The 25,744-nt window shown below is 36.7% G+C and overlaps 1 protein-coding gene across 1 annotated transcript in view; it reads left to right on the forward strand.

Moving 5' to 3' along the window:
• The window catches only part of GRM8 (glutamate metabotropic receptor 8), a 343,619-nt gene that overhangs the window by 64,849 nt on the left and 253,026 nt on the right, over positions 1-25,744 (forward strand).

Below are 25,744 nucleotides of genomic sequence, written 5' to 3' on the forward strand. Positions count from 1 at the left end.
ACGCTTGAACCATAAAATTTGCTGATTACTCACAGCAACTTGGCAGTAAGACAAAAATGTAGCAATTCGTGCCACTTAGGGAACTCGTGTGTATGACATGCTGGATAAGTTAACTAATAAGTATTCTATCTTCTAATCAGTGCTGTCATGGGTGAGTCTAGGCAAACTACACTGCAATGGTTTGATTTGGAGTTGGTAAAGGAATGGATAATTCTTCCAAAGTTTGTATCTAATATACAAGGTTTATCTGTTATTTGAAATACTGCAGTGATTAGATTGATTGTCCCAGAAATTCAAGAGTTCATTGGCTGAAAATGACTTTTTCTTGAAAACATCTGCAGCCTATCTAATTCTGCTGATTTCTGAAAGTAGACAAAATAAAGTGCTCAGGACTATTCTGCTGTTTCTTCTTTCCACAGGTCTGAGAGTTTTTCAGATTTTTTCAATGACAACTGTGACTTCACTATAATCACAATGACTTGAGACCTATTTAGAAAACTGAACTCAGACAGTAATTATCAATGGTTTCTGTTTAAAAGGAAGAATGTGCTGTGCGTTTTTTTTTTTTTTTTTTTGGCAGGGGTTTGTGCTGGATCAGATACCAGCCCATATTTTCATGTTTAGTCCAGATGGACTTGGAATGAAGGATATGCTTGTACAATCTGGAGGTGACTTCAAACTCAGAAGGACTGGCTAGAAAATGCTATCTCAAAAAATGATCTGTGTGTGATAGGAAATTATAACCTGCTTATATTTCTTGTGTCACATTGTAAACCAGAGTACCATCTTTAAAGTAATTTGAGTAATTCTCTAATTTGCCTGACAGTTGTGAAACCTTAATTTGACTTGGTACATATTTTGGCCCTCCCTTCACAAAGGGTGAGAAAGTCTACAAGTGAGAAGGAAGTCACAAATCTTGAAAATGTGCAAGACCACAACTGAGCAAGGTGGTTCGTAAGCTTGAAGAAGAGTTGATTAAGAAGGGAAGATGATGAAAGTAATGTTTTCAAACAGATAAATGGCTTTTACAGAAAGGTAGAGGACCACACATTCATCCAAAGTCAGTGTATCTGAACAGAAATAATAGAATTACTCTACAGCATGGTTCAGTGTAGATTTGAAGAAAACCCCTTTAAATGTTTAAGATATTGAAGCATTAGACCAGATGGCTTGGGGATGTTTTGGAGCCGCCATTGCTGAGAATCTGAGAGAATGCATTAGATGAACATCTGCCCCAAGATTATATAAGTGTACTTAGCTCTTCCTTGGGGCTGGGAGGTGGATTGGATAATATTTTAATGTCCCTTCCAGTCTAATTCTATTTTTCACTGTCCTCAGACTTTTCACCTGAACCATAGGTTTGGGAACTCTTTTAAAATGGGAAGTTCAAACAGCCTCTAATTATGAGGCCTGAGATTATAAAGTCTTGGTAGGTTTATAAAAATCATCACATAGTATGAGACTGTACACAAAACAGAAAAACATGTTAATAAAAAGTGTATGAGGAGTACCTAATGAGGACATTGCTCCCCTTGTGCTGCTGGCATAAAAATGCATAGGACAGCTCCTTTCTAAATCCTTTATATACTTTTTAAGATAAGCAACCAACAACTGGAAGCAAAATGAATGTGAAGATAAGCATAATAAAAAGCAATACATTTGAGGAAGGGAAGTGAAATAAATTGATATATTCATTTCTGAAAAAAATATAAAAATTAGTGACTTAGAGGATGTGTGAGATAGCAGTTTTGAAACTATGGTTATGAAAGCATGCATCATTTCTTATTTTCTTTTTTCATTATTTTTAATAACATTTTCTCTAATCAGTTAAGAATGAATGATGGGTAAGGTTTTTAAATATTTTAAAATAGAAGATAATTTCATGTACTTTAATTGTAAGTACTTATTTGTCATGATCTCTCTTTGTCTCTAACATCCAGTCTGGATGGTCCTTTGTTCAACTCCTATTTCTTGATCAGTAACAGAAGCAAAATGGAACAGGCTCGCAAATCATATGTGGAATACTGAAAAGGTCAAAGTGGTGCCACTGTGACATGTCACAGAATATATTACGTATCAAAATCTACTCTCATTTTAATGACAAAGATCCTGTCTGGGACAAAGGATAGCTGGAAATTAAATACATTACTTGACAATGATTGTAAAAATAATAGGGAATGATACTTATTCCAACTTGCTTTTCCATTTATTATTGTTTGAATACAGTGATTAAATTTATAATATTTTTTTACTCCCACAAGAAAATTAATCAATGATATTACTATAATCATTTTGGCATCATGATCAAATCTTTTTGGTACATTAGCCAAAGGAGTGAATTGATACCAAATGGTAATGCTTAAGAGTTTAAGCATTAAACTGAGAAAAACTAACTCACTGGGAGAAGCTAAACAGAGGAAAAGAAGGAAACACATTTCACCAAGTCCTCATTAAACTGTCACGCTGAATACCGTTCCTGTATTTATATTGCTGTAAATGATGTTTGGCAAAATAGATGTTGTTAAATCTCTAATCAGACTTTCTTTTAATGGTTCCCCCTGCCATTAAATACCAAATGAATTTACCATCAGTGATAAAATCATGGCACCCTTTTCACTTTTTTAGAGAAAACAAAAGCATTTGGTTGAGAAAAATATGATTGGGGTCAGAATACTTGCTCAGTTAGTGCAATGTTTATACTGAAAAATTGGGGGAATCCATGAATCACATATGAAATGCTACATGAGAGATTTTACCCCTATTAATGATCAATGAAAAATTGACATAAATGTTAATAGGTATTTGCAGTGAAACACTTATGAAACAGTATTGGAAAAGGAGGTAAAAATAATAATGTCAGTGAACTGTAGCTGATCATTAAGGAAAGGCTATAAAAATTAGCATTGCTTACCCCTTTTGTCTTGTATGTCCATATTGCACAGCTTGTCAGAGGTATATATTTAAAAAAAAAAAAAAATAAAGACCAGATCTTTGGCTGAGGCAAAATGACATGGTTTTGTTGCAGCTTTACCCCGGATGAAAACCATATACTTCATACCAAAATGTGCTCTTGATTGCTTGCATTTAGGATTTTGTAGATTTACCTATTCCCTTTATCCTGATATATTGAAGTTAATAACATTTTTCTGAAAGGGGCAACAGCTTGTGGCTCATCATAATATTTTACCATTACAGTCACACTGATAACTATATACTTAATGAATACGTATACTGAATTAATTTTACACTAACTTTATTTAAATTGCTTCAGATTTCAGCATAGCTAGCTGTATGTTATTTACATGGAGAATGGTCTGTGAAAACATTTGTCTTCGATAGAGTTCTTGGGTCACCTCGTCTCTTGTCACTTTTTTGAGCGTCTACATTAGTGTGCTGTATCTCTGCTTTTCTCCATTTTTTTTGATTACTTCAAACCTTTAATATCTTTCATACTTATAAGGCATTCACTGGATAAATGGAAAGTTTAGTGGGAAGTGGGGAGGGAGGGTTACACCTCTAGAGTGTATAACCTTTCCTCTCCACTGAGATGATTCATTGATAATTTAGAAATAAATAAGATTGATTGTTATTTAGATTAATTCACATATCCAACAGTAATCTTTTTTATATCTTTGATATCAAGCTAAAGCTTTTTATATCTTGTTAGGTAAGCTGATGAATAGACTTGTTTCCCCCTGCCTTCCTCCCCCCTCCCATCCCCCAAGATGTTATTTAATAGAAGATTAAGAAGTCTTGCAGCATGAAGACTAAAGAAATACAATATATAACATTTAACTTTTTTTTTTTTCTTTTTTTCCCCAGAGATATTTCTGCTTTAGAGACTGGATTCAAGCTTAACACATTAATTTTCACAACTAATAATATTCTAACATACCCTCACAAAGGGGAAACAGTTTAATTCAATTTTAAGTTTTACTTTTATATTTATGCAGCTGAACTCTATTGATAACACTGTATTTCAAGCTGCAAGCTGTAATTAATAATAACACTATATAATTGGCTACAGGAGGTTCAAAGTAATGTTTGAAAAAATATGAAATCAGATGGTAGGTGTATTAACATTGCAAAAGCCTGAAAGTGATTCCAGCAGTTTTTAATATTTGTACCATTTAGTATCTGATAAAGAACAGTGTAATTCTAAGGGATTTGCAATTGAGGACCATTGTAATTTCTCTCAGAGGTGCTAATCATTATGATATTCTTCAGCTTTAATTATATGTTTTTTTTTTCTCTATAATTTTAAGGTAGCATCTCAGAACAGTAAGCACACAGTGTCACTTTGCTGGTATGCTCTGACCCTCCTGTGACTGTTGGAAGAGGGGCTTCTTTATCTTTAATAGCTCTTGAGGACTTTCGTCTTCAGTGAATTAGTTGAGGCACTTTTTCAAGCTGTTGTAGAAAGCTCACTAGCTACAGTGGAGATGAAAATAATAATAATAATAAAAAAATAGTCAGAAAGCTTCTGTAGATCTGGGTTTTGTGCCTGCCCTAAAGAGTATGTACTGTCCAGTGGACTGTGCTGACAAGTGTTGCATAGCCAAGCCTCACCACGTTAACTGGTGTGGCACTGATTCTCCCGTGATCTTTGAAGAGTTTATTCCATTCAGATTTCTTAATCTTGTGGCGAATTAAGGCAATAACATCCCTCAAATGGATATTTTTAAGCAACTATGCCAGGAAAAAAAAAAAAAAAAGCCTCCAAGTAACTTACGGACAGTATAATTTGTTCACAGATTATCTAAGCATTGTGGTCATGTGTTCAAAACCACCATTATACTTCAATACTTCTGGAGTGAATGGAGTAGTTATGAGAGCTGGCAGAGGTAGTCCCAAGGGGACTTTAAGTTGGAGCTGGGGATAGATGCTATCCCTATGCTAAAAGGGATAAGCTTGTATGCTAAAAATTTCCTTTTGTTCCTCTACTGGAAAAATTACTTTTATTCCACAGGAGGCAATTTGCAATTTGATTCTGGAAAGCAGTCCTGTGCAAGAAGTAGGGACTTCTTTATGTGAAAGAAGTCAGTAAATACCTCCCTGAACTCACTGGGTTTAGCAAAGGATTCAGTGCACAGGAAGATCATCTCTGAGGTTGCTGACAAAGCTTCAAGTAGGAAGACCTCATGCTTCCCACCTGGTTTTGCTCACTGATATTTATTGCCTCAAGCCAGCTGGGGTGTGAACTGCAGTCAAGACTGAGTTCATTACTTCTTTTTATATGGTACGGTTGCCAAATAGCTGTGATATTCAATCTCTTCTGAGTCTGAAGCTGATTTCATTTTGCTTAGAGCAGTCAGCCCTTGGAGAGCGGAGACAAATAAGCTCCTCAGAGCAAGGACAGTACGTTTTCACAGTGATGTCTACTATGGAATTTACTGAGAATTTAGAAAACTCTGTAAATTAAATGTTAAAAGCTCATTATAATATGGAGGAACTCTGAACCATTATGTGTATACTCTCATATTTCACTTTACTCCTATAAGTACTGTAGAAGGCATTGGACTATCTGACCTCTTTTTATTTTTACTTCACTTAAACACCATACTTCATTTAAATATCAGATATTTGCATTGGTTGTAAGCACAACTGCAAAGAATATTAAAAATATCCAGGAAACAACTTGTGTCTCAGCAGTATTTTCAGTGCAATGGCTTATTTGTAGAACCTTTTACTTAGTCGTGTTATCTAGCTCAAGATTTTTAAATGTAAAAATACAAATAAAATTATACATGTATTGGTGTTAATTTTAAGAAAGCAATCTAACTAGATTAAAAGCATATTTTTGTTGAAATACAGTGTATGGTGCTCAAAGTGAATGTGCATTTTTATTTTTTATTTTTATTTTTATTTTCCAAATACATTGTTCTTTTCAGCAGTCTTTGGGAATTACAAATTTCAGTGACTATAAACAAGTCAATAGTTTAAAAGAGGAAACAATTTCAAACAAGATGTAAGGTATAGTTTTTAATTTTAGATGTGAATAAACATTAAAAATACTAGGGCATACTGATTTATTTCTTTGGGGTTTAAATCAATAAGAAAAATCTCTCTAAAAAGAAGTTCAATACAAGATGTTGAGCCAAATCTAGAAATCACTGCTCAAAGTATAGGCTATGCTATGCCTGAGATCAGATCTCTATGATTCTTATTAGGGCACTTTCTGGATGTATGAGCTGTTATTAAACATTCTGAAATAAAAGGTAGGATAAATATATAGGTGTTAATGTACCACTAGATCTTTGCAATGACTGAAATGAAATTTCTCACATGCTGTTTTGGTTATTAGTGTGTGTTACTATTGAGCCTGTAGCTTCACTTAGATTCTGCAACACTCTTTTGCTAGAAAGGGTTCCAGAGCAAATAATTCACGCATAATAACAAAGCTCCTGTGAAAGCAAACAGGAAATGTGTGAATCAAAATATAGCCATTCTATTTTTTTATGACCAGATTTCACACATGCCTGTTAACAGGAACCAGTTTTTAACAGAGTTAATCCCAGCAGATATTATTGTTGCAAGTGAAAGTACTTGTAAAGGGGACACTAGAAGGTAGAGCATGAAGGACACGCAGTATGATTTGCAGTCTGAATAAACATGTTTGTTTTTGCATTACGATTTTGCTGTGGTGCAAGACAGAGGGCAGCTGTGGGAAATACTTTGATAGTTTATTTTCCATGGTGATTGTTCTTAACCTGTAAAGGACATTCTGTCAATAGCAAGTTGCAGATGCTTCGCACATTCTGCGTTGAGAGTGAGATTTTTTTCTTCTTTATCAGGAACTAAGAGCTCCTTTGTCCTGTATTTTCTTATAAACTTCTGTTATTGTCTCTTCAGCAGAAATCTTGCTTTCACACAGGATTCAGTATGACACCAACTGTATTATAGTGGTGTGAATAATTTGTGTTGAGTCCAGCTTGAATCAGAGAACAAATCTACAGGCCATGGCAGGTCCTTGATCAGAGGCTGTGCAAGTGAACTTTGCCAAGATAACATTTAATAACTTTTCTTTCCTAGGGTTCAAAAAATTTGGTGAGGAACACCTATTCTGCCCCTGTGAGGCCCCACTTGGAGTGCTGCATCCAAGCACAGGGGCCCCCAGCAAAACAAGGTTGTGGGTCTGTTAGAGCAGGTCCAGAGGACAGCTACAAAGATGATCAGAGGGCTGGAGCACCTCTCCTATGAAAAAAAGGCTGAGAGAGCTGGGAATGTCGAGCCTGGAGAACAGAAGGCTCCAAGAAGACCTCACTGCAGCTTTTCAATACTTAAAGGGGGCTTATAAAAAAGAGAGCAGTAAGTGGGCTGTTGGGCTGTATTTACATATTCTCTTTTGTCAGCACATTAAAAGGTTCACAGAATTTGAACTGTAATCTTCGTTGTGCTGCACTGGTTTTTAGTCAATAGTGTCATTCGTGTTAAGAAGTTGCATCTGGTAAAGAGAAGTTCCTGTCACTTGAATTTGCTCAGAAAACTGTATTTTCTGTCTGTTGTGGTTTAGCCCGGCTGGCAGTCAAACACCACACAGCCGTTCGCTCACCCTCCCCCCTCCCTCTCTGGGATGGGGGAGAGAAACGGGAAAGTGAAGCCTGTGAGTTGAGATAAAGACAGTTTATTAAGACAGGGAAAAGAATAACAACAATAATAATAATAATAATAGTATTAATAGTAATAATGTGTACGAAATAAGTGATGCACAATGCAATTGCTCACCACCCGTTGACCGATGCCCAGCCTATCCCCGAGCAGCCGGCCCCCCCTCCACCCCGGCTAGCCACCCCTATATATTGTTCAGCATGACGTCAGATGGTATGGAATACCCCTTTGGCCAGTTTGGGTCAGCTGTCCTGGGTCTGTCCCCTCCCAGCTCCTGCTGCATCCCTAGCCTGCTCGCTAGCAGGACAGAGAGAGGCTGAAAAGTCCTTGGCTTGGTGTAAGCACTGCTCTACAACAATTAAAACATCAGCATGTTATCAGCGCTCTTCTCATTCTAATCCAAAACATAGCACCCTGCCAGCTACTAGGAGGAAAATTAACTCTGTCCTAACTGAAACCAGGACACTGTCTTTGTCTTTCTGTATATCTGTCTGAACACCTTTCTGTCTTCAAATGTTTTCTAGTAGTTTAAAACATTAGTGTTTTTTCAGCTTTGATTTCTACCTCAAGAAATGTCTCTCTTAAATACAACGTGTGAGAAATGTCTCATGATTGAATGCTAGCAAGATTTTCATGTTCCGTTTCATGCTTTCATGTTCCATTTTGGGCTCTTCAGTACAGGAAGGACATTGAGGCCCTGGAACTTGTCCAGAGAAGGGCTTTGAAGCTGGTGAAGGGCCTGGAACACAAGTTCTGTGAGGAGAGGCTGAGGGAGCTGGGGTTGTTTAGTCTGGAGAAGAGGAGGCTCAGGGGAGACCTTATTGCTCTCTACAGCTACCTGAAAGCAAGTTGTGGGGAGCTGGGGGTCGGCGTCTTCTTGCAGATAACTAGTGATAAGACAAGAAGGAATGGCCTCAAGTTGCGCCAGGGGAGGTTCAGGTTGGAAACGGGGAGACATTTCTTCTCAGAAAGAGCAGTCAGGCATTGGAAGGGGTTGCCCAGGGAGGTGGTGGCGTCACCGTCCCTGGGGGTGTTTAAGGAAAGGTTGGATGTGGTGCTTGGGGACATGGTTTAGTGGGTGACATTGGTGGTAGGGAGATGGCTGGACCAGATGATCTTGGAGGTCTTTTCCAACCTTAATGGTTCAATGATTATATGATTTTTGCCTGCAGTTTAAACAATGAAGCACTAGAACTGTTGGACTAAGTCTCGCACTGCAGGTCAATATCTTGTCTCTAGTGGTGGCCTCAGTTATATGGAATAGAAAGATACCAAAATCTTACTTAGCATTCACTGGTATAATTACCTACCCAAACAGTGTAACCCTGTGTATTTAGTGGTTGATACTTAGATTTCCCAAAGAATGAAAATTTATATCTATTATAATTTCTTCATGTTATCATTTTGACCTTACTTCTTGAATCTCCTCTTGTTTTGATAGTAGGAGTAGTACACAGGAGAATCCAGTTAACCTCCTCAGTAATGTGCCTTCCTACTTACCTTAACTCTGAGTTGGAAGATATGAAATAATTGCAGCTTAATAGTTTTTGTCGACAGTTTCTGGATTCCTTACTTCATTTATATCTCTGTTAAGCTGTGTAGCTGTGACTGAACACTCCAAATGAAGCCTTGCTGTTGATTTATGTAGTGTCATTGTAATCTCATTTTTATTCTCAACCCAATTCTTTATATATCCTGACAAACTGTAAGTTTTTTCTGTTGGCTGCTGGGTATCAAGAAAATTATTTCCAAAAGCTATCTGTTCTGACACTCAAGGTTTATTAACAAATGGCTACAGCTGATTTAATACTCAATGATGTGTATGAACAATTCCCGGTATTCCTGCCAGTGTATGCTCCCTTGCATTTGTTAATAGTCAATATTTTTTGATGATATACTTGTTTATTGAGCTTTGAGACTACTCTGTCTCCTCTCTCTGATCTTGATTATTTCAAATAATTTCATACCATCTTCAGTTTTACCCATTTCTCTGGTCAATACTTATCCCCTCCTTTTTTTTTTTTTTTTTTTTTTCTTTTGAAGAGCATTGTGTTGTACAGTACAAGCCATAGCAGGTAGTTCTAGTGCACGTCTGTTAGCCTTTAACGATGAGTTGACTCTTTTTACTCATTCCTTTGACCCTTAGGAGTCTTTTCCTTCCACTCGCCCTCAATTTCTGCCTATTACTTCCAAGTTTGTGAAATATTTATTTTGAAAACTCTATCATGAACTTTAATATTCCATATGCAAGACTGATATATCTGTTTTGGTAGTAACTACTGTTACATTCTATGTAAGTACTAACAATTACAGAATGCGGAGAGATTTGAACTTACCTTACACATTTATCTATTGTGTTTATATGGCCCTCAGGAATACATTTATTCTTTGAGGTAGTCTAAACTCGTACATTTTCCTATTATGTAGGATCATACTATCTGTTCCTGAACCAATAACTGCTATACAAGACCCTTAAGCTTTGCTCATCTGCATGATATAGAAGAGTTAAGTGAGTTGGACGTTATAATGATGGCAATGTTCAAAGACTGTAAGATAAGAATCTGATAGGAAATGTCAAAGAAACCTTCTATTTCATTTACTTTCTTTCTTGTGTTGAAGAGTGAAAGGCCATATTGTTCTCTGAATCATAGTAAGCACGCGTTTGCTGTTAAACTTGAAGTGGTGTAGTTTAGCAGTAGCTCTCTCTTGGACGTTTGCATGAGCCTGCATAGGTTCAGAATAGGCTAACCTGTTTAGTCAGTTACAAATCATTCCTTCAATTTTGTTACTAAATGAACTGCCCACAAAGCTCCAAAGAATTCTGTTCAAAGAATAGAATATTTCAAAGAATTACTCTTACTCATTCCAGGAAAAAAACAGGCATATGTGTATGCTTCACTAATAGTTGGAAAGACTCCTACATCATTGATTTTTTTTTCTTTCTTTTAGAAATGCATGATTTTTATGCAAATTACAAGCTGTGATGCCACCACTAAAAATTGAGATGGTAGCAATATGCATATTGTAAAACTTTACTGATTAGCAAAAAGATATTTTTTTTCCTTGTACTTGAAAACAAGTACAAGCTTAGTGCCTTTAGTCTAAATCTTGCTCTCTCAAGGACTTTCTATGATGGAAATAGTATTGCTTGTTCCTCTACCTTTTAGCATTTCTTCAATATAGAATGATTGGTGTTTTTTTATCACTTTTTAGAAGAGACTTAAATGAAATTAATTGTTTGAAATGTTGATATTCTAACAAAAATGCTGGTCTCTTTCTTTAACACTATTAATTAAAGAATGATATTTTGACCAGACAATTATTCAAGAGAATGAATTACAAAACAATACCCTTGAGTAGCAGAGGTGTCATGCAGATAAATCCCTATGTACTGCTGTTGTTGTATGCTTCCAGAAAACTTTCTGCCATGTACATACCGAGTATACTGTTCAGACCTGCAGCATACCCTTCAGATGCCATTCAAATGCCAACCCAACTCCTTGGATTGCTTACCAAAATGCTGTTATTGGCAATAGGAGGAAGAACAAAAGTTCAAAAACCTTGGAAACCAAAGAAAATTCAGTTGTTCATTTCCAAATCGAGAACTGAGGCCACTGAAGTGCATGCATTTATGGATGAAATTTGCAAACGTTTAAAGAGGGGGTGAGCATAAAAAAAAAACAAACAAAAAAATATTCCAAGACCTCAATGATTCCTGCAAACATTTATTTCAATAATTTGCAGAATGTCATTAATCCCGTGAATGGAAATGTTTTCTAAATTAAGAACAACCACACCTATTTTCAGGAGTATCAAGGCAAGATCTACTTTATTTCAAGAATAAGAACAAAATGTCCTAATTAATTTTTATGTGAAGTTATTTATTTTTGTAGGCATTCCAACATTAGTCTTGGCTTCCTTTCCTTTATTTTGAGGAGCTCTTTGTATTTCTCTTTTTGCACAGCCTACTCACTTTAAAACAACATGCACGTTCCAGAACATCAAAGTCTATAACATTTGAGAGAACTGCATCTTATTAGGCTTCACCAGTGATACCTGGGATACAGAGAAACCCATAGTGGCACCTTTCCTAGAAAGCCCCTAGATGAAACAGAATGATATTGTACAGTCCCAGGAAATAACAACCCTTCATCTTATTAAAGTTTAAGCTGAAGATTGACATGAATACTATGAAAGTCTTGACACACAGAATGTGAGTCCATATAATTCAGCAGAGCTTGTCCACATCTTCAGGGCCATCCCTCTTGCATAAAATAACTTTTTAGAATTTCCCAAAGATGACTGGTATAAAGCACAAATCCATAAACCAGAGACCCTATTCACTAATATGTTTGGATACTAACCAAAAGAGGGCAGTGCTTTTATGTATGCTTTAATGGGTATATTGTAATGTATTTTGCTATAATATTGGATTTGCTGTGAAATGCATTACAACAATTGCTAAGTCCAGTAAATTGAGTGATGTGATTATAAGTATTTTACCCAACATGTTAATGCACTTAATGAAGTGCAGATAATCGCACTGCTCAATTTATAAGAATTGTCAAACCTCATAATTGCTTCCATTATATTGTAGTATTTTATGGATTACATCCTTTCAGAGCTTATTCAGGAAGTAGAAATATTATTTAATTTCAGTTAAATTATTTTAATTGGTTAATGTTTTATTTTTTTTCAAGAATAATTTGTTTTGGAAAGTATAATGTACCTTTCACAGAACTGAGAAGATGAAGCCAACATGGTGCATGCTGTTCTGGTTTTCTGTAACGCTTATATAGGACAGCATATGTAGCATTTCCTTCCAGTTATCAAGACTCCCTCATCTGTTTATAAAAAACTAAGTTAAACTGTCCCTAGCTTCAATTTGCATGTAAAACTGGTGTCAGAAATGGATGAAACTGTGAAACACATATGGGCTGGACCTGGATCAGGAACAAGGTTTTCATGGGGGTGTCAGGTGAGAATGCTGACATTTTTCTGCAAATAAATTAAGGAAGGGCTTAACAGAAATAAGGTAAGGATGGTTTGAATATTTATTGATTTTTTTTTTTTTTCACAAAAGTACACAAGATTGCAAGGGATCACAACCCAAGTGACAAATTAAGTTGTTATTAAGTAGGACCCTGAAGAAGCTAGTAGAAGAAATCCATTGAATGAGATCTAATTCTTCAGCAGTGTTAACAAGAGACTGGCAATTCTATCAACACAAGATATTCTTTTTGTTGTTAAAACATGAAAAATATGTGGATTTATTTTTTCTGCCAGTTAAATGCAAAGAATTTGTTTTTTAAAAAAATAACTTACAGAATGATATTGGTGACATAGAGGGAAATATTTACAGGCCTAGTTATAGACCTCTTATTGAAGTTAATGGGCTTTTCATGACTAAGTCCCTTCATCGTTTTGATATTTTAGTTAATCAGATGTACATGAGTTAACAGTGGTATCTGTAGGGAGGCTGTTAAAGTCATGGGACTCTGATGATGATTTTCTTCCCTTGGTTGAGTCTCAGCACAGTGCGGGGGGAAGGATTTCAAGGGATGGTAAGAGTTCAGTTCAGATGTAGAATGATTTCCTAATTAGAGAGTAATGGTAGTGGTCAGTTCTCCACACTAATGTCCGTGAAATTATAAGGTTCATTAACTAAGGTCAGTTTAGCTGGAGTTGTCTTAGCTTTCTTTGTCTTTTTATGACAAATAATTACAAAGGAGACAGTTTTCTGAAAGAAGGACATTTGGCTGTGTTCAGGAAATGTGTTAGTTGATAGAAGAGCATCAGTTCCCATGTGTGCACTTGCCACAGGCATCACAAGCTTGTGACAAACCTCTCTGGGCTGCCTGCACCTCAGGTGCCTCTCAAGAGGAGCGGTGGAAGGCATTCAAGGACTTCTGTGGTGGGTAGAGAGCTGCCTTCTGATTACTTCTAAATAATTCTTTTTGCTCATCTCCTCTTTTAGTTGTTATACAGCCACAGAGAATGTTGTGCAAGAGAGAGATTATGTACATTGTGTCCAGATAGGTTTTTCATTGTCCAATAAGAGAGAATCTACACAGAATAAAACAGAGAAAATGAGAAATGAAAGAAGGGAAAGAAAGAACATAATCAAAGGGGAAAAATGTTAAGTGGATTTCTTCTGTTACCTGTTGTAAACATTTAGTTTCTCTTATGTTCATTTGGGACTCAATGATCCTTGTGGGTCCCTTCCAACTTGGGATATTCTATGATATTAATAAAACAATTAACAAAGTGCAGTTATGTTTTCTTAAGGAATGATACTCTAGGTAGTTTAATGTTTTGCTGGACAGAGGTAAGTCCCTGAATTCTGCCTGATTTTATGTATTTATTCATAGGAAGGAAAACAAAACAAGTTTCAAGATGGACCTTTGTGAGCTAATAAAAGGGACTGTGCAATGTGTTTGCTTGAGACAGCATGACATCAACTCTGGAGGATCCTTTCACATGCTGTGTCTTTCTTAGACTTTGCTCAGGCTACAGGGAATGAACGGTTGTGCAGGCTCCAAGCTTGAGAGTTGAGCTTGGCTTCCATATCTCCCATCAAATCATCTTTTTTGCTCAAGTCATGAATTTCCCACTTCTTTCAGATGGTATCCTGATTGATAACTGTAATTTTCTTTCATCTTAAATGGATTTATTCAAGTGAAATTGCAAGTGTTTAGGAAATGTTCCTCTTGGTGATGCACAAAATCCCTGTGCTGCTCTAGCTTACTCCTCACTCTGTCTTAACTATCTTGGCACTGCAATAGTAACTAACAGCAGTGAAATACAGTCACAAATATGGTTTGTCTCTCCAGTTAGGAGACATGATTTTCAAATGCAACCAAGAATGCAAATCTGCTATCTTGTAGAGTGTATTTTTACACTAAGTCACTTTTTAAATTACAAAATGATAAATCATAGGATTTTCCTATTGAAACAGTTGTAGTTTTATGGACTATAGGGCAGATCAGTTTTCATCTCAGTGACTGCTGTTGTGTATTTTTGGTTAATTAACCAAAAACACAGAACACAGACAATAAATAGGATTATATAATACCAAGCATTCACCTCTGCAAGTGAGCTCAAATCTTAGTTACTCACGCAAAAGAGCTTTGTCTCTAAACTTCCTGTCAGGAGCTATTCCAGTATTACAAGATCTTCACAATTCATCATTTTTGCAGTCTATACCATATGCAGTTGAGAGTATGGAGAGTTTACATAGCACTTGCTTTTGCTTACCTAACATTATTAACTCTTTACTTCCACGAGCACTAAATTTCCCACCTTTCTAATTCATTCCTTTCAACATGTGTGAATAAATAGATTTTAGAACAAGAAGGAATACAAATAAGGCTAATGTCTCTAACAGCCAGCATGATGTGATCCCAAAATGAGCCTCAGCCTTTCCCTGATTAATTTGCTGAATTAACTTTTTATTCTTACTGAAAATATTGTTCAGTGATCACCAAATGGAAAAGAAAGCAATCGTTCCAACACAGAGGTAACGTGAGGGGATGGAGGGCAAGAAACTTGTGTATTACAGTAATCCTAAAACCACTGAGTATCTGAAGTCCTTTAGAGCTAAGATAACAGACACAATAGAAGTGCAAAAATAGCAAATATTCATCTCTAATTTGCATTTAATGTAGGTTCATTATAAAAATGAATATCAGGTTTAACTACTTGGCTTTTGATTCCTGGCAACTAACAGGAGAGAGGAATACAGTTATCAAAGTAAAAGTATTTTTGAAACTGGAAACAAAGATGGTATTCATTCATCTATGGCAGGTTTATAAAAAGAAAGCAAGTAAAGGTGTCTTGTGAACTTGCACTATTTTCATAACTTAAACTGATTGTCAGAAGCTGCTGTAGTCTTAGTTTAGATTTAGTTTTAGATGCCAAATCCTGTGCTACATTCTCAAAGAACTGAGTCATTCATGTTTTTATAGGGTAAAGTGCATTCAGCTGTTTTTTAATTCATTGTGTTGAGTTGCTGAACTTAAGATGAATATGTGTAGATATTGGTGATGGTAGTGGTGGGGTGGAATGATGCTGTATGAAGGCAGAGACCATACTCCCAAAGCGGATGACAAAGTACTAGGGGGAAACGAAAACACTACAGATGCTGTATGTTATCGCAAAGTCTTTTTGTTGTAAAAAGCTTTAATTTCACATATACTCGGTCATGACAGCCTTTCAGAGCAAATAAACTGGGAAGAAAGGAAAACAAGAGTTGCAATTTCTTGATGGTGAAGGAAAACTAAAGATGACAAATAGAAAATGAATTGTGTAGTAAATGATGACATGAGTTGTATCCCATCCATCCTGTCAGAGCCCCAGATGGCCTTCCAGATGTCGTTCTTTCCCAGATGACTTAGCTCTTAGACACCCAAATTCATTCCTTTGAAAGCTCCTGCTAGAGGCTTCTGTCTGTAAGCAGGCCACATCCTCAGCTCAGATGAAGTCCTCAGAAAAACCTGAAATACTGTCTGTGATCAGGAAGGTGATTTACTTCACATGATGGACACCATGGCCATCTCCTGCACTACATTAAGGGCTGACTCTAGCATCAGTGGATGGTGATTTTTTGAAAATGTGTGAATGCCCTCCCTGGGATGGCAGCAGCCTGAGTATACCTGTCTGTGAGGGTGCTGATACGTGTAGGGCTTTTATGTGTGACTATGAGCCACATGCATGCTCAGAGAGAGTGCAAAAATGAAAATGATTTGGGGAAATTAGTTCAAAGAATGCCTATACATTTGGGATGTCTAAGGTTGAAAGTAGCAAGAATGCAGGCGAAGATGTAAATTCTTCAAGACACACACTGAGAGATCACAGTATTCAGAAGTTCAGTGTCTTATTTGAAAGAATATAAAACACAAGAACATGATGTGTACAACACACCTGCTTTGTTATAGGGTTCCTTAAAAATAGTTGTTGTTAAAATAGGATTTCTACTATGAACAAAGAATCATATGTGCAGTCAATCCTCTCTTAATTTAGCAACTCCCAATTTTATCAAATAGGAGTTATATCCCCAGGAATTCCTCTGACAAAAGGGTTCTCCCAGCATCTGGAAGATTATCCAACTAGGATTTAAGGAAACTTACAGAAAAGATAACTGACTAAAAATAAGTCTCTGAGATCATCAGGAAAAGAGAAATAAAGGGTGTGTGTGTGAGAGAGAGGACTGCTTTCTTGTGTGACTAGAGGGGTCAGGAGAATGATATCTGTCCTTAATTTTAATGGAGATTTTAATCAAGGTTCCTGGTGTTGGGTACAAACCTGCCTGATTTCCTTCCTTTCTTCTTCTACTTCTCTCTCTCTTTTGCTGCATGTAGACCCAGTATTTATATGAAAAACTTGCATTGACTCTTATAGAGTGATTATGGATTTAGATGTGTTAACAAAAAGGAGCTTAGTGCTCTGCTGCAGGAGGAGGAAGGTGTATTAGGAGAACATTATCTTCTGCAGATTTTTCTGTTGAGTGCCTAAACCCTCCAGAGTGTCAATTTAAGTGGACTGAGAAGTCCCCATTTGGGCCCAGACATTTACATTTTCAATCAGGCTGTGCCTAACTAATCATCTCATTAGCAGGATTGTATTTCATCCCATGTGTATTCTGTTCCTATAGAAGAACTCTTGCAGAAAAGGGATCAGGGAGTTCTGATCAATCTGTTACTTAATATTATGAACAGAAATGCAGACACCATTTCTTTTAAGGGAAAGGATAGCAAATGTCTGAGTTTTTCTTGGAAGAGAGGTCGGTGAAATTTAATTTTGATTAAAGTAATTATCCAGTATTCACTAAACATGAGAGCCTTAATGCAGCTGAATGGGATCTAATCAAAGGTCCAGCTAGCTCAGGTCTCTGTCTCTGCAAAGGCATTTTGTAGAAAAACCTGAGGAACAGGGTGTATGTGCAAAGTGATTCACCAGCATTTCTTATACCATGGAGTGTAACTGGATCATTTTATTTAATAGCCATTTGATAAATCTGTGCTCACTGAATTTATTCAATTTTTGTGGAAGCCTGAGAGCAGATAAAAGGCCTGGGGATTTTCTAAGCTGAAGATATCTTGGGTTCTAAACATTAAAGAAACAAGCACTCCTGTGAGCAAGGGCATAATGCAATCTCATTAACTATGGCTTGGTATTTCATGGCTGAATTGGCTGAGAACTCTGATTAAAGTTCTATCTGTTGTTGGGTATTTGAAATGGTTCTGTCCTGTGTGGATGCTGTGGGGTCTAGCAAAAGGTAAGATTAGCCTTTCCCTCAGTGAGAGCACTAACTGGATCTCTCTTCCCTCATCAGACTTGTGCTATCACAAAAGATAAATGTACTTAATAAGCTTGTGTACCTGTATCTCTCTGTCAAATTTGGCAAAACTGTGCAAAAAGCTAGTAGACCTCATATAATGTATCTGGGAAAGGCAGACAGCTACATGCTTCCACACACAATATGACAGTATGATTGCATAAGCTTTGTTTCTTTAGGAAAACAAAACAAAACAACTTTTTTTTTTTTTTTTTAAAGGCTCTGGAATAAGTAAAGCTTGCCAATAATGTGGTCAAAACTTGATTTTGAGCATTAAATGAGTGGTCCCTGAAATTAAAGCTCTTGCAGTAAATACCAGTTTACCTTTTTTTTTTTTTTCTTCCTAGAAATCAATATATATTAAAGATAAAAAGGAAAAAAAAAAAAAAAAAGAAAAAAAAAAAAACTCTTTCCAAAATAGGCTTCCCCTTCCCCCAGAGAAAAATAAATGAATCAAATGAAGGTTTTTATTTGTCAATGAATTATACATTGTTTATAATACATTGAAAATCATCAGTGCCTCCATCTTTCATGTATGGCAATATTTACCTTCCCTATAGTATTTGTGGCATTCAGAACGCAGTGTGGCATGCTGTAAATATCACAGTAACTGTAAGTACTGTGTGTGGTAAATGTCAAGATTTTAATTGCACCTACTAAGCCATAGGCTTCTTATTGCTTGCCTAGAAGAAGCATGTAATGAGCATCTCCCCAGGAACTTACATGATGAAGGGATTCATCAACATAGTTTACCTGATGTTGCTCTATGGGTGAGGTTGTTAGTATGTAGCTTTAGGATGTTAAAAATGGAACTTGAGCGAATGAAAAAGAAGTGGAGAAATGTATTTCAGTGATACTGTCCCTCCCACATACATGCAATTTATTATCACCACAGTTAAATAAATTGTCATTGCCATAATGTGCTTTTTGCCTAGATGCTGCCTAACCTTTGCGGAATATCAAAGGCCATTGTTGAAAAACTGCAATGGGAAACAAATAAAAGGGAAATTAATTCTCTGCATTAATCTCATCTGATTTAAGTGAGTTTTTGTCAGCTCTGGATAGAATTTAGTTCTGATTATGCAGGTCTGTTTGGGTCCCTCAAGGTTCTGACTTTTGTGGACATTTTTCCCAGGTTTACATCACCCAAGGTCTGCCTCAGAGATAGTCCAGTTTGTACTAGAACAAGTAAATGGTTTCAACAACGTGCTAGGCACAAACTCTGATGCCAGTTCTACTGGTGCAGTTATTAATGACCAAGAGGCATCTCTTCTGAAGGTTTGCTTGAGCTGAAGTTGCAGTCAATTCAACGTTATCTCCTTCCTCTGACACCACAGATGAGAAGAGAAAATATTCTTTTACCAGAATCCTTTTTCAGTACCCCACTCACACCTATTCTTAATTCTGCAGCCCCAGGGAGCATAATGGTTTTCCTCTGGACTGATCTTGTCTTAGACAAAGATTTATTGAGGGGCTGAATATGTTTTAACCTCTTCTCCCTCACATTAGCTTGCAATGTCTTGCATTCCTGCATTAGCAGCTTGTACACACTTGTGCTTTGCCTCAGCTCCTCAGTATTGAAGTATTGAGCCGTGGTCCATGTGTGTTTTTATGTTGTGTTTGTTCCTTGCTGTCACCAGGATGCGAAAAAACAGACCTGAACCTTAGCACAAAGATGCCTCCGAAAGCAAATTTGCAAGTCAGCTGCAAATTTTCCCTGTAAGCTCTTGACCCTTGTCAGTGGCTTTTATGTGCTCATCCCAGAGGCAAGATTGTGCTGCAGGCAGTTTATGTTCTTCTGTTGCATTATGTGAATTGCAGTAATGCTTTGCTGTTATTTCTTCAGCTTACTGTTTGCTTTCATTGGGAATGGAACTGAGGACTTCTCCCATTGTCTGTAGATAGACAGATTTAGAAATGCTGGTCTTTACTGGGAAAGGAGAGATTTTGCAGCTTTGTTAGGATTTCTCAGGAGAATTAAGTCTGCTGCAGGTGACTACAAAAATATTAATTATGTTGGTCATAGTCTCAAGCAAGTGTTCTAAGAGATTTTTCATAACATTTAGATGATATTATTACTCCTTTTCCAGAACACCTAATTGCATTATACATCATCTGACTACATGGAGGAAAATATGCTGAAATCTGGAAATGGATGAAAATAAATGCTTGGGTTACTCCCTTAGCATAATAATTCTTTTCTAGAAAGAAAAGAATGTTTTTACTTCTTTACACCCTAGGAGAAGGGGAAAATCTGGATTCTATTTATATGTATTACAATTCTGCCCCAGTGACTTTCAGCACATTGCTTTGTTGTATTAGATGGTTGTGTTCAATTATGGAAATAATGCTTTAGGAAGTAGCACTTTTTAATAAAACACATAGAAGTTATGAAGAAAACAGGCTGGTGATCACTGTAAGGTGACAGATGGAAGCAGAATAAATTCAGAAGTAATACTAAGGTATTCTATGGGTTATGACTAGATTCTGGGTCACAGACAGACAGTTCGTTATGCATATTTGAATAGACATTGACGTACTTCTTGCTATGGTATAAGGATCTTAATGTCTGGCAGCACTGAACAAACTAGCTAAATAGCTTGGATAAGTCTGTCTCAACTCTGTTCACAGACCACCAAGTATATCCTGCCTTTTGGAAGCTAGTGGAAGCCAGAGTGGCAGTATAAATGTAGATATCATGCTTTACAAATTAATTAAAAGGAGTGTTTTTTGATGATCAAATACTGGGTTATTTCTTCAGACTGATTATTTTGATTGTATAAAGAGCAAGAAGTACAATGTACACTTATGCTGCTCCAAACAAGATACAAGGTCCTCTAAGAGTCTGTAGAACTAACTTTGAAAAAAAAAACTGTGTGTGAGGAAAAAGGCCTTTTGAATCTCATTGACACTAAAGGAGAAAATAGACGTTTAAAAGGCTTTCTCGGCATGTCATGATTGGTTCCAAGTATGGCATTGAGGTAAAAGGCATGTCCTGTAACTGCCTCTCAGAGCAATGTGGCAAATGTTAATAATGACATCCCCTAACTTGATAACTGCAGAAGAGCAGGCGTATGGCACTCATTTGCCTTCCTGCTGAGGCACATGATATAACATGCAGAACCCCCTGTTGCTGTCTTGGGGAATACAACCTCTTGATGACAACAAGAATGACCTAACTCAATATGAGAGTTTAGGATATCTGACATAATGACATGGGCCATACGGGAAGCATGTTATCTCAAACCATGTCGAATATAATCTGTCTGTTCCATCTGCCTGTTGAAACACTGATGCTCTGATATTTGCAGTAAGAACAGCTCATATGCAAGCTGTCTGTCAAGAAATATTCATGGAAAATAATTGGATACACCAGTTTTGAAACATGAGTCTAAGAACTGCAGACTAATTCTGTCAGTATTCAAGCACAAGTAGAGACAAAATTCAATGAATAAATGATTCATCATTAATTACTGCTGTTTCACAGGCACTCAGATTATGATAGGCACATGCAAACCTTGCCTAAAGATTGTAATATAAAAAAGAATGTGTTCCTGATGACTGAATGAATATTATGTGCAGTTATCAACAACAAAATAATATACATACTTTATTTATTAGTTTTTTTAGACTTTCAAGCTAAATTGCTCAGTTCTCTGCAGTCAGTCATCTCTTTTGCCTTATCCAGCCTAACCTGGTTTCTTCTAATGTACCTACTTGTTCTTCCACCATCCATCTTGAGACATTCTTGAAACACTACAAGCAGTGCATGCCTTCTGAAATAATGCAATGTAGCTGAATGTATGTGCTCATTTTTGGGGTATGTGGCAAATGAAATTGGTGTTTGCAGAATTACGGGGTATTATTTTCTAGCATTGTGGGTTGTGCATCCCAAATTCCTGAACGTTCATATGATTATTTTTTTAGATAACATTATCTGAATTTATTTGTGACTTTGTGGAGATTAAATTTTTTACAGTTGTGTGTCTGACTGAAACATTTGTGCCATTAGTAAAGCTCCTGCTCTTGAGGTGTCTGCGTTTATTTAGATAGTGTTCAAGGCTTATCCAGTTCAGATGGTTGCAGGGTTCAAGAACTAAAACATGACAAATTTCAATATTTTAATGCCTTTAATGATACTGTCATTTGAACAAATTGACCAACTACATTAGCTATGAATTTGTACCACTCTGTAGCATTTAATTTTTTTTTTTTGGTGGTGATTACCACAGTCAGTACATGCACTGATGCCACATGTAGCAGCTGTCATGTAATATCATTGGGAACAAATTTTTCTGTGACTGCAGAACACAAGATGCCACTAGAGAAAATGTGGAGCTCAGACAGAAAATACAAAACATGATGAATTTGAATCCATTCTGGCAGTCAAAGAAATAGTGCACCTGTTCATATCTGGTGATAGAAATGCAAAAATTTTAATTCAAACTGATATTGCTTCCTGGAAGTACTAAGTACAGACGATTTATAGCTTTATAACCTAATGTGGCAGTCCCTAGAAAATTTCAGTGAAGGAGAAAAACTGGCTGTGTTATGGACTATGGTGAAAATAATTTTTTGTTTCTACAATTCAAACCCTTATCTTTGAGTTCAATTATATAATTTAGATATAAAGAACAAATGGAGACACTGTATAAAATCTTCACTGAGACAGCTAAACAGAGCTTTAAAAAACACCTTGAGAGAAGATGGCATAGTTAAAGAAATGCAGGTCTTCATGTGAGTGAAGTTGAAGAGGTATGAAAATGCTGGACTATATAAAACTGAGATCATATCTGCCACCGCTCAAATCGGTCATTCACAGCTGCCCATCCATATGGCCCACTAGGATCACTGTACGTGATTCCTTAAGCAAAGTGACAGAACTTGTAGTAAAATTTGGGCCAGTTGTTACTACAAGAACAGTATAGCTGAGAAAGAATGACAAAATGTTTTTGTTCTTTAATATTTGGGTGTTTCTTTCATGGTACAGATTTTATTTCAGTTTCATTGTGTTAATGGTATTATAAATTTTTATTTTTATTTTTTTTCCCCAAAAAATCCAAAAGAAATTGCAGAAGTGAAATAAATGTTTTGCTGTGGTATTCAGAATATCTGTGTCAGTTAAAGGAACTGAGCATTTCTGCTGCATTTTTTTTTCCGTCTCAGTAAGAGTAACTCTCCATAGATAACATGCATAGTAAACAGGTCTGTTTCCTGAGGGATGTATTTAGTCACTAGATACCCGATTTGTTACAATGGCATGTCATGCCCTCCGGTCATCCTAATGTTTAATCAGTACTTGGAAGCAGCAGTAGTAGACCAAGACCTATTTGTGTGCATATCCCTTTTCTGTATCCTCACAGCCTGGGGCTATTAAAGGAAAGGTCTGTAGTGAAAGTAGCTCCAAGACCAGGAAGTGCTAGAACTTTCCTTGCCTGTAGGGGAGAAACCTTCCTGTGTCGTAGAGAGAAATCCAACATCTCAGCCCACCGAGCGTTCAGTTCACTGCTGGTAACAGGCTGCTCCAAAAGTTTATTCTCGTGGGCCATCTTGTCCTCTTGTTCTCACTGCCTATCACTTCCTTTCTGTTCTTTCTCTTCCCTTGTTGTCCTCCTTCCCTAATCTTTTACTGTTTAGTCTTTTAACTTTTCTCTTTCCTCCTAACTTACATACTAAAGGCTGCTGTTATACCAGTGGCTCTTTTGTATGTTGTATGCATTCTCCGTGGGTTTTGTTTTGATCTTTTTGTGATACAAGCACCAATAGAGCAGACAGTGCGCCCAAGTACATGGTAAAGTGTTACTGCCCTGTAGAAAGTATCAAAATGTAAATAATCATGTGAATAACTATTCCTCTATTTCTTGTTGTCTAAAGGTCAGGAAGCTGAAATTCATTGTGAATGCACAAGACAGGTCTGTGGATACTGATATTGTTCATGTACACAGTATTCTAAGTGCCACAGCAGCAAATTAAATAAGAGCTATCATAAGAAAATGCATGAAAACAGGGTGACAGTAATCCAGTTGTAGAGGTAGTCTTCATTGTCTCATCAACATTTGTATCAGAAGAATGTAGGGTAAGAAATGAGGCTTGTTACATATAGTGAGGGAAAATTTATCTCAAGCATTTCCAAATATTAAGCCTGTGTCCGTGGCATGCACAGTAGAACAAACGGGCATATGGAGCAATCTTCACCTGTTCTGTGTTAAGGGTTCAAACACTGTATATTTTGACAGTACTAATTATCATAAGCTGCCTCATAGACAGCATGTAAAGATGGTGGCACCTTTAGAAGACAATTTCTCTTACCTTACCTGTTTTTACTAGGATGAGGTGAACAGTACTCTGGTATGGCCTGTTTCTGCCAAATGACTGTAAACATAACCAGGATGGCTACCTCATGTGCTATTATCTAACATTTAGACATTGAAATTTAGGTGATACTGCTGTCATCTGTGATTGCTTGATTTATATGCACTTTCTGGAGAACAGACAAAATATTCAGGCCTAGGGCTGGTGAAACATTTTGACTTTTTTATTTTGTCCCCATATGGGCTTGTTCCACACAAGATGCTTCACAGCACGATGAAGATAAAGGCAATGAGGTCTACACGGAACAATCAACTGAGTGCCTTTTGGCACTAACAGATGTTCAGTGGTACGAGTACAACATCAGAGTGGACTCTAATGTTGATTTGCCTTGGATGCAGTTCCCTGCTTTCTACATCTGTCGGCTCATCACCGGTGATGTATAACAGGATACCTATAACCAGGGTAGCAGAAAGGATTGTGCTTGTGTGTGTCAGGCACACCTAGGGCACAATCATGCCACATAATAAACTTCTGATAAATGTTCATTTTACTTCTGTTTTAACTCTGTATTTCTGTAACCATAGCATGAACATACATCATATGGCAGAGGAGTAGGGTGGTCTGCTGTAGTGGTCCCAAAAGTGGGGTGCACATGCCCTCAGGGGTGTTCAAGACAATACATTGGAATGTAGGAAGATAATATTTTTGTACCATTAATAAAATAGAATAAACACATTTTAACAATAATGTTTATTTCATCTTTATCTTATAATTTTTAATTTCTATTTCTGTGTATGCTTTATAATAATATGTTAATATAGTAGTACATACATGTAGTTTATAAATAAATACACATATATTGGGGGGGTATACTACTTTTTTTTTTTTTTTTTTTTTTTTTTTTTTTTACTGCTAGGGGTTTGGAGACCACTTGGTGACCCTTTGCCTAGTGGATATGATAATATTTAAATTGTGACAGCAAGACTTGTTAGCGAACGTTTGCTCTTCACTGTATTTTTGATAGGTTTCATGAAACTAAGGGATTTTGCTCTGTTGATCTCATCTGATGCAGAAATTGGCCCTTGTTTATTCTAGGTAATGCTACATTGAGCTATACTCAAGGCAATAAACCTCTGTCAGCATTCAGTGGAAAACAAAATATGGCCTCTAATGGAGTCTAGAGAGAGCAGAAGGTAGTAATGTTAACGTAGAGGTTTTAAAATATATTTAGAAAGAATAAGTCTTGAAGAAAAAGATCTTGCTTGGGAGCCCCTGTTATGAAATTTTATAAGTAACAACATAGTCATTTCTTGTCAGGGCTGCCTTTGGGAGAGGCAAAATTGATCAGGAGGCTACCTCTGCCTTCATCTTTTCAGACAGGCAGCCAGGCTTGGATCCAAGTTTGTGTTTTGCAAATGGATGTTATCCCCTTATTAACAGAGCAAAACTGCATACCTATAATGCTTTGTGGGTTTCATCTGTATGACC

The sequence above is a fragment of the Cygnus olor genome, chromosome 1, assembly GCF_009769625.2.
Source record: "Cygnus olor isolate bCygOlo1 chromosome 1, bCygOlo1.pri.v2, whole genome shotgun sequence".
Lineage (NCBI taxonomy): Eukaryota > Metazoa > Chordata > Aves > Anseriformes > Anatidae > Cygnus > Cygnus olor.